General features: G+C 37.2%; 2 pseudogenes; both read left to right on the forward strand.

Moving 5' to 3' along the window:
• Nucleotides 1-724: 724 nt before the first annotated feature.
• On the forward strand, nt 725-903 carry LOC133849976 (5.8S ribosomal RNA; annotated as a pseudogene).
• A 7,181-nt stretch (nt 904-8,084) lies between these two features.
• LOC133849974 (5.8S ribosomal RNA) lies at nt 8,085-8,263 on the forward strand (annotated as a pseudogene).
• Nucleotides 8,264-9,581: the final 1,318 nt, after the last annotated feature.

A 9,581-nucleotide genomic window follows, 5' to 3' on the forward strand; every position in this document is an offset into this window, starting at 1 on the left:
GTCCCTGCCCTTTGTGCACACCGCCCGTCGCTACTACCGATTGAATTATTTAGTGAGGTCTCCGGACGTGATCACTGTGACCCCTTGTGTGTTGCGGTTGTTTCGCAAAAGTTGACCGAACTTGATTATTTAGAGGAAGTAAGAGTCGTAACAAGGTTTCCGTAGGTGAACCTGCGGAAGGATCATTATTGTTTTAATGCATCTAACCGTTAATAAATTAAATTTGTTTTTCTCTTTTAATAAATTAAGTAACTAATAAATATAAATATTTTATTCAATCATATGAGATACAATTATGCAACATATAATAATTTAAATTAGCTAAAAACCGTTTGCTATGTATTATTATTATTATATACTGTATTAAGAGTGTTTTATGTGTTTTGGATAAAATAAAAAACTGCGTGTATATGTACCATAATATACATGCGTTGCAAAATGTATTGTGCGAATGCATTGGTTCGCAACACCTAAAGAAAAACAATGTTGTACCTGTTTGCAGGTTAACGCTTTACATATGTTGATCATAATAAATAAATTTAGCTAAAATATACTTGTCATATATCTTATTATTATCGATTATGTAAAACTAAGACATTTCGCAACATTTATTTAGGTATAAAAAAATTTTTATTGAAGGAATTTATATATGCCAGTCAAATGGTGTATTTTTAATTTCTTTCAATAAAAATATTATTGACGTAATGAAATAAAAAAATTGTATCACTCTAAGCGGTGGATCACTCGGCTCATGGGTCGATGAAGAACGCAGAAAACTGTGCGTCATCGTGTGAACTGCAGGACACATGAACATCGACATTTTGAACGCATATCGCAGTCCATGCTGTTATGTACTTTAATTAATTTTTTAGTGCTGCTTGGACTACATATGGTTGAGGGTTGTAAGACTATGCTAAATAAGTTGTTTAAAATTTTTCGGAATTTTAAGCACATTGTATATTGTTGGATAATATAAGTGTGAATCTAAAAAGTTGTCGCTTAAGATATTCATAATATGAATTAATAAATGAATATACTAAAACTCTGTTGCATGAGAAATTTGAAGAATTATATGTTCTTTATTCATTTCAAATAATACTGAGGAATGTCTAGCATAAAATATATTATTTTATAAACTAGAATTGCCTCTTATTAACGAATATGGTATAGAGAATAATTTTGTGAATATTATGGACCTACAAAAAAAGATAGTATATTTCAAAATAGGCAGAGAATTGTCTATAAGTGTAATTAAACAACCTCAACTCATATGGGACTACCCCCTGAATTTAAGCATATTAATTAGTGGAGGAAAAGAAACTAACAAGGATTTTCTTAGTAGCGGCGAGCGAAAAGAAATCAGTTCAGCACTAAGTCACTTTTTCTATATGGCAAATGTGAGATGCAGTGTATGGAACGTCAATATTAAGTATGAGAAATTAACGATTTAAGTCCTTCTTAAATGAGGATATTTACCCATAGAGGGTGCCAGGCCCGTATAACGTTAATGATTATTAGATGATGTTTCCAAAGAGTCGTGTTGCTTGATAGTGCAGCACTAAGTGGGTGGTAAACTCCATCTAAAACTAAATATAACCATGAGACCGATAGTAAACAAGTACCGTGAGGGAAAGTTGAAAAGAACTCTGAATAGAGAGTTAAATAGTACGTGAAACTGCTTAGAGGTTAAGCCCGATGAACCTGAATATCCGTTATGGAAAATTCATCATTAGAATTGTAATATTTAATCAATATTATAACGATAGTGTGCATATCAGAAAACGGCACGGGTACACACACTCAACCGGTGCACCGGTTACTCATGTGCCTTTTCGATATACATACTTGCACTCATAAGTGTGAGTAGCCAAAATACACATACTCATGAGGCTTATACTCATGAGCATAAGTGTATCGAAAGGCTTATACTCATGAGTATGAGTATGAGTATGAGTATCAAGAAAGGCCCGACACTTATTGTGCAAGTGCCGAGGTATATTCGTCAATTTGCGATCGGTGATTCTATGCACTCGGGTAAAGCCGGTGCCGGTGGTTATGGGTAAGTGTATCCGATACACTTGGTAAAAAATTATGAGTGGACCGGCACGATACATAGTATGTACTACATACATTTGTATGTTTGTATGTATGTTTGTTGAGATGCAAAAACTGCCGTCGGCTTTTTGTATTGTTCTTGCTATTGCTGATGCGCTCTTCTTGCACTCATTTTATTTCTCGAAAATTTAAATTCGAAACTATTTTTTTGGCTTTGTCTAGTGTATTTATTTGATGACTTATATAATTAATAAAAATTAAATGTTGAAGAATTTGTAGATGTTGAAAGGAACAAAACAAGTAAACATCCACCTAATCAGTTTTATTAAGTGTAATTTACCTGTTTTATGAGTTTTTGGGTTTTTTACATTCATTAATAACCGGAAAATCAGGCATTTGATTACCTATTTATAACACTATTGTAAATGCTTATATAATTGCAAAAGCGTATTTTGCATATTTGTACAATTTCCATAAATTTCAGGAAAAACCATCTGATATTTTCTTTGATCATTTGTAAAAGTAAAAACACGCAAAAATCATTCACAAAGCAAAAGTCATAAAATCTAACCGCGAGCCGCGACACACAAGCATCAATAGGGGTGGGGGAAAAACACCCAAGTGTTTGATCAAATACTCGAGTGTCTGAGCAAAACTCTTGGGTGTCTGAGCAAAACACTTGGGTATCTGAGCAAGACACTTGGATGTTTTTCAGAATTTGAACAGATACTCATAAGACACAAGCCATTTCGTCATGAGTGCAAAAATGATCGGTTGCACGGAGAACAACCACCGGCAAGACACAAGTGTGTACAAGCCGAGTGCCTAAAATGATCGGGTGCACGAAGAACAACCACCGGCAAGACACAAGTGTGTAACATACAAGCCGAGTGCCTAAAATGATCGGGTGCCGAATAGGCAAGAGCAAGAAAGGCCTGAGTATGACAATGACTCATACTCGCAGCACTCGCATGATTTTGAGTAAGTGTGTATCTCTTACTCGGTTTGCGAGTGCTAAGTAGCACCGGCACTCAGAAATTTATGGGTGTGAGTTGAGTGTCGAAATTTGCCACCCTTGACGATGTCTTGTGCATATGGAAAACCATATAAGGACATTGTAATTTATTAGCATGTATGGAATTTATCAAACAATTTTGATAAGAGTTTATTTAAATTAACATAACATAAATTTCAAAAATAGATAAAGTGCTGATAGATTATATGAGTACAGTGCGTTAATTTTTGGGAATTATATAATGGCATGATTATCATTGATTTTTATGTTTATTATAAGCACTTGTATGATTAACAATGCGAAAGATTCAGGATACCTTCGGGACCCGTCTTGAAACACGGACCAAGGAGTCTAACATATGTGCAAGTTATTGGGATATAAACCTAATAGCGTAATTAACTTGACTATTATTGGGATTAGTTTTTTAACTATTTATAGTTAATTAACGCAATCCCGGGGTGTTCTATATAGTTATGTATAATAATATTTATAATATTTATGCCTCTAACTGGAACGTACCTTGAGCATATATGCTGTGACCCGAAAGATGGTGAACTATACTTGATCAGGTTGAAGTCAGGGGAAACCGAAACAGTTCTGACGTGCAAATCGATTGTCAGAATTGAGTATAGGGGCGAAAGACCAATCGAACCATCTAGTAGCTGGTTCCTTCCGAAGTTTCCCTCAGGATAGCTGGTGCATTTAACTGTTGTATAAAATACTCTTATCTGGTAAAGCGAATGATTAGAGGCCTTAGGGTCGAAACGATCTTAACCTATTCTCAAACTTTAAATGGGTAAGAACCTTAACTTTCTTGATATGAAGTTTAAGGTTATGATATAATGTGCCCAGTGGGCCACTTTTGGTAAGCAGAACTGGCGCTGTGGAATCAACCAAACGGAATGTTGCGGTGCCCAAATTAACAACTCATTCGGAAACCATGAAAGGCGTTGGTTGCTTTAAAACAGCAGGACGGTGATCATGGAAGTCGAAATCCGCTAAGGAGTGTGTAACAACTCACCTGCCGAAGCAACTAGCCCTTAAAATGGATGGCGCTTAAGTTGTATACCTATACATTACCGCTAAAGTAGATGATTTATATTACTTGTAATATAAATTTTGAAACTTTAGTGAGTAGGAAGGTACAATGGTGTGCTTAGAAGTGTTTGGCGTAAGCCTGCATGGAGCCGTCATTGGTACAGATCAGAGAACTGCAAAAATCACTATTTTCTTGATTTTAACCATACGCGTACTTTTCCAATCAACTCAACTCACTGAACAAAACACAGCGATGAGTAAAAATCAACTCATTTTGCTGTACACATCATTCCGATCATCTTGAGTTTTCGGCTCAAAATTTCTCATTCAACTCAACTCACTGAATAAAAAACAGTGATGAGTGAATTTCAATTTATTTTGCCGTACGCATCATTCCGATCAAAAATGAGTATGTGTTGACGAAAGCATCATTCGGATCAATTCGAGTTGATCGTTTATGAGTAAACGATTAGCGACAAGACGACACGAAGTGAGCATTACGAATGCATGTACAATAACAATTTCTATGCGAGCTTCTTGAAGCTTGTTGTTGTTGCTTGTTTTTTTTGTCTTCGCACATTTCATCTGTGCAGAAAAGTACCGTTTGCTGCGCGCAGGAGTAAAATCATACGAGTTGATTTTTGTGAGTTGATTGCTATTCTTGTTCAAAAAATTGATTGTTGAACCGAATGAGTAGCGCCCGAAATCATTATGCTGAACACGAGCCGAATAATTTGGAGTGAAACAAAAAATCGCTCGCACCCGAGTGGATTTAAAATCTACAACGAAAATGTGAGCGCATGCAAGTTTGATCGGCTGATCCGAACAGTGTGATTATTCGGTTGTTGAGCGCGTATGAATTTTTGTCATTCACCCGAAGCCGTTCTCTGGTACAGATCTTGGTGGTAGTAGCAAATAATCGAATGAGACCTTGGAGGACTGAAGTGGAGAAGGGTTTCGTGTGCACAGTGGTTGATCACGAGTTAGTCGGTCCTAAGTTCAAGGCGAAAGCCGAAAATTTTCAAGTAAAAAAAAGTAACTAAAATTTATATTTTGTCATAATTAAAAAACTTGAATAATTTTGAACGAAAGGGAATACGGTTCCAATTCCGTAACCTGTTGAGTATCCGTTTGTTATTAAATATGGGCCTCGTGTTCATCCTGGCAACAGGAACGACCATAAAGAAGCAATAACATGGTTTATGTGCTCGTTCTGGGTAAATAGAGTTTCTATCATTTATGGTAGTTTCTTGTTCCCCGTATAGTTTAGTTACGTAGCCAATTGTGGAACTTTCTTGGTAAAATTTTTAAGAATACTAGTTGGGCAACTAGTTAGTTCTTTTAAATTATAACGATTATCAATTAACAATCAATTCAGAACTGGCACGGACTTGGGGAATCCGACTGTCTAATTAAAGCAAGGCATTGTGATGGACCTAGCGGGTGTTGACACAATGTGATTTCTGCCCAGTGCTCTGAATGTCAAAGTGAAGAAATTCAAGTAAGCACGGGTCAACAGCGGGAGTAACTATGACCCTTTTAAGGGAAAACTGCGGAAAAAAAAAATAGCCAAATGCCTCGTCATCTAATTAGTGACGCGCATGAATGGATTAACGAGATTCCTACTGTCCCTATCTACTCAGTCTGGTTTCAACTGTTAAGCTGAACAGATGTGCTGAGGGTGCCTGCATTTCGTAGTGTTTTGCGATAACAGTTATTTGTTGTCTTTCGAGTAGCGGTAAATTTTCGCGTGTGCGCTTTATGCTTCTCGTTCGCTGTGTGCGTGTGAGTAGCGTGGGAAAATCGTCGCGTGTCGTTGCGAGTGTGTACGTGCGTGTGCTTGTTTTAAGCGCTCTTAAAACAGATTAATTTCGTGTGACCTACTTTCTGGTGAGTACAGTTGTGTGTTTTTAAGACTTGCACAAAAGTCTTGGATGCCAGCGTGCAAGCCGGCCGTTGGAGCTGGGGGGAGTGGTGCGTCGATGGACGACCTCCCTTCGGTGGCTGACGGGAAGGTTAAGCGGAAGGGGGGATCGGCGTCAGCGAAGAAGCTGAAGAAGGCAGCTTCTTTAGCTTCTTTAGATGATGCTGGGTTAGGTAAAGAGTATCTGGGAGCCGCTAGTGGTGGTGTCAGCGCCGTTACTAACGTGCTTAGCGTGGCTGAGGAGAATCTGGTGTCGGCAGATTCGACCCCGATGTGCTCATTGGGGAGTATGCTTGAAGAGTTTAGGGCGGCTGAAAAGGCAGCAGAGGCGTTGGTTGCTCCATTGAGCAAGCCAGGACCAAAGATGCGCAAGGGAAGAGAGTGCTTAAAGCAGGCTTTAAATGCCTGAATATTCTGTGCATGGGATAATGAAATAAGACCTCTGTTCTGCTTTCATTGGTTTTCAGATCAAGAGGTAATGATTAATAGAAGCAGTTTGGGGCATTAGTATTACGACGCGAGAGGTGAAATTCTTGGACCGTCGTAAGACTAACTTAAGCGAAAGCATTTGCCAAAGATGTTTTCATTAATCAAGAACGAAAGTTGGAGGTTCGAAGGCGATCAGATACCGCCCTAGTTCTAACCATAAACGATGCCAGCTAGCAATTGTGTGTAGCTACTTTTATGGCTCTTTCAGTCGCTTCCCGGGAAACCAAAGCTTTTGGGCTCCGGGGGAAGTATGGTTGCAAAGCTGAAACTTAAAAGAATTGATGGAAGGGCACCACCAGGAGTGGAGCCTGCGGCTTAATTTGACTCAACACGGGAAAACTTACCAGGTCCGAACATAAGTGTGTAAGACAGATTGATAGCTCTTTCTCGAATCTATGGGTGGTGGTGCATGGCCGTTCTTAGTTCGTGGAGTGATTTGTCTGGTTAATTCCGATAACGAACGAGACTCAAATATATTAAATAGATATCTTCAGGATTATGGTGTTGAAGCTTATATAGCCTTCATTCATGGTGGCAGTAAAATATTTATTGTGTTTGAATGTGTTTATATAAGTGGAGCCGTACCTGTTGGTTTGTCCCATTATAAGGACACTAGCTTCTTAAATGGACAAATTGCGTCTAGCAATAATGAGATTGAGCAATAACAGGTCTGTGATGCCCTTAGATGTCCTGGGCTGCACGCGCGCTACAATGAAAGTATCAACGTGTATTTCCTAGACCGAGAGGTCCGGGTAAACCGCTGAACCACTTTCATGCTTGGGATTGTGAACTGAAACTGTTGACATGAACTTGGAATTCCCAGTAAGTGTGAGTCATTAACTCGCATTGATTACGTCCCTGCCCTTTGTGCACACCGCCCGTCGCTACTACCGATTGAATTATTTAGTGAGGTCTCCGGACGTGATCACTGTGACCCCTTGTGTGTTGCGGTTGTTTCGCAAAAGTTGACCGAACTTGATTATTTAGAGGAAGTAAGAGTCGTAACAAGGTTTCCGTAGGTGAACCTGCGGAAGGATCATTATTGTTTTAATGCATCTAACCGTTAATAAATTAAATTTGTTTTTCTCTTTTAGGGAATTGCAATATTTAATAAATTAAGTAACTAATAAATATAAATATTTTATTCAATCATATGAGATACAATTATGCAACATATAATAATTTAAATTAGCTAAAAACCGTTTGTTATGTATTATTATTATTATTATATACTGTATTAAGAGTGTTTTATGTGTTTTGGATAAAATAAAAAACTGCGTGTATATGTACCATAATATACATGCGTTGCAAAATGTATTGTGCGAATGCATTGGTTCGCAACACCTAAAGAAAAACAATGTTGTACCTGTTTGCAGGTTAACGCTTTACATATGTTGATCATAATAAATAAATTTAGCTAAAATATACTTGTCATATATCTTATTATTATCGATTATGTAAAACTAAGACATTTCGCAACATTTATTTAGGTATATTTGGTGTATTTTTAATTTCTTTCAATAAAAATATTATTGACGTAATGAAATAAAAAAAAAATTGTATCACTCTAAGCGGTGGATCACTCGGCTCATGGGTTGATGAAGAACGCAGCAAACTGTGCGTCATCGTGTGAACTGCAGGACACATGAACATCGACATTTTGAACGCATATCGCAGTCCATGCTGTTATGTACTTTAATTAATTTTTTAGTGCTGCTTGGACTACATATGGTTGAGGGTTGTAAGACTATGCTAAATAAGTTGTTTAAAATTTTTCGGAATTTTAAGCACATTGTATATTGTTGGATAATATAAGTGTGAATCTAAAAAGTTGTCGCTTAAGATATTCATAATATGAATTAATAAATGAATATACTAAAACTCAGTTGCATGAGAAATTTGAAGAATTATATGTTCTTTATTCATTTCAAATAATACTGAGGAATGTCTAGCATAAAATATATTATTTTATAAACTAGAATTGCCTCTTATTAACGAATATGGTATAGAGAATAATTTTGTGAATATTATGGACCTACAAAAAAAGATAGTATATTTCAAAATAGGCAGAGAATTGTCTATAAGTGTAATTAAACAACCTCAACTCATATGGGACTACCACCTGAATTTAAGCATATTAATTAGGGGAGGAAAAGAAACTAACAAGGATTTTCTTAGTAGCGGCGAGCGAAAAGAAATCAGTTCAGCACTAAGTCACTTTTTCTATATGGCAAATGTGAGATGCAGTATATGGAACGTCAATATTATAGTATGAGAAATTAACGATTTAAGTCCTTCTTAAATGAGGATATTTACCCATAGAGGGTGCCAGGCCCGTATACCGTTAATGATTATTAGATGATGTTTCCAAAGAGTCGTGTTGCTTGATAGTGCAGCACTAAGTGGGTGGTAAACTCCATCTAAAACTAAATATAACCATGAGACCGATAGTAAACAAGTACCGTGAGGGAAAGTTGAAAAGAACTCTGAATAGAGAGTTAAATAGTACGTGAAACTGCTTTGAGGTTAAGCCCGATGAACCTGAATATCCGTTATGGAAAATTCATCATTAGAATTGTAATATTTAATCAATATTATAACGATAGTGTGCATATCAGAGAACGGCACGGGTACACACACTCAACCGGTGCACCGGTTACTCATGTGCCTTTTCGATATATATACTTGCACTCATAAGTGTGAGTAGCCAAAAATACACATACTCATGAGGCTTATACTCATGAGCATAAGTGTATCGAAAGGCTTATACTCATGAGTATGAGTATGAGTATGAGTATCAAGAAAGGCCCGACACTTATTGTGCAAGTGCCGAGGCATATTCGTCAATTTGCGATCGGTGATTCTATGCACTCGGGTAAAGCCGGTGCCGGTGGTTATGGGTAAGTGTATCCGATACACTTGGTAAAATATTATGAGTGGACCGGCACGATTGTATGTATGTACATAGTATGTACTACATACATTTGTATGTTTGTATGTATGTTTGTTGAGATGCAAAAACTGCCGTCGGCTTTTGTATTGTTCTTGCTATTGCTGATG

This window comes from Drosophila sulfurigaster, unplaced genomic scaffold (assembly GCF_023558435.1).
Source record: "Drosophila sulfurigaster albostrigata strain 15112-1811.04 unplaced genomic scaffold, ASM2355843v2 ctg56_pilon, whole genome shotgun sequence".
NCBI lineage: Eukaryota > Metazoa > Arthropoda > Insecta > Diptera > Drosophilidae > Drosophila > Drosophila sulfurigaster.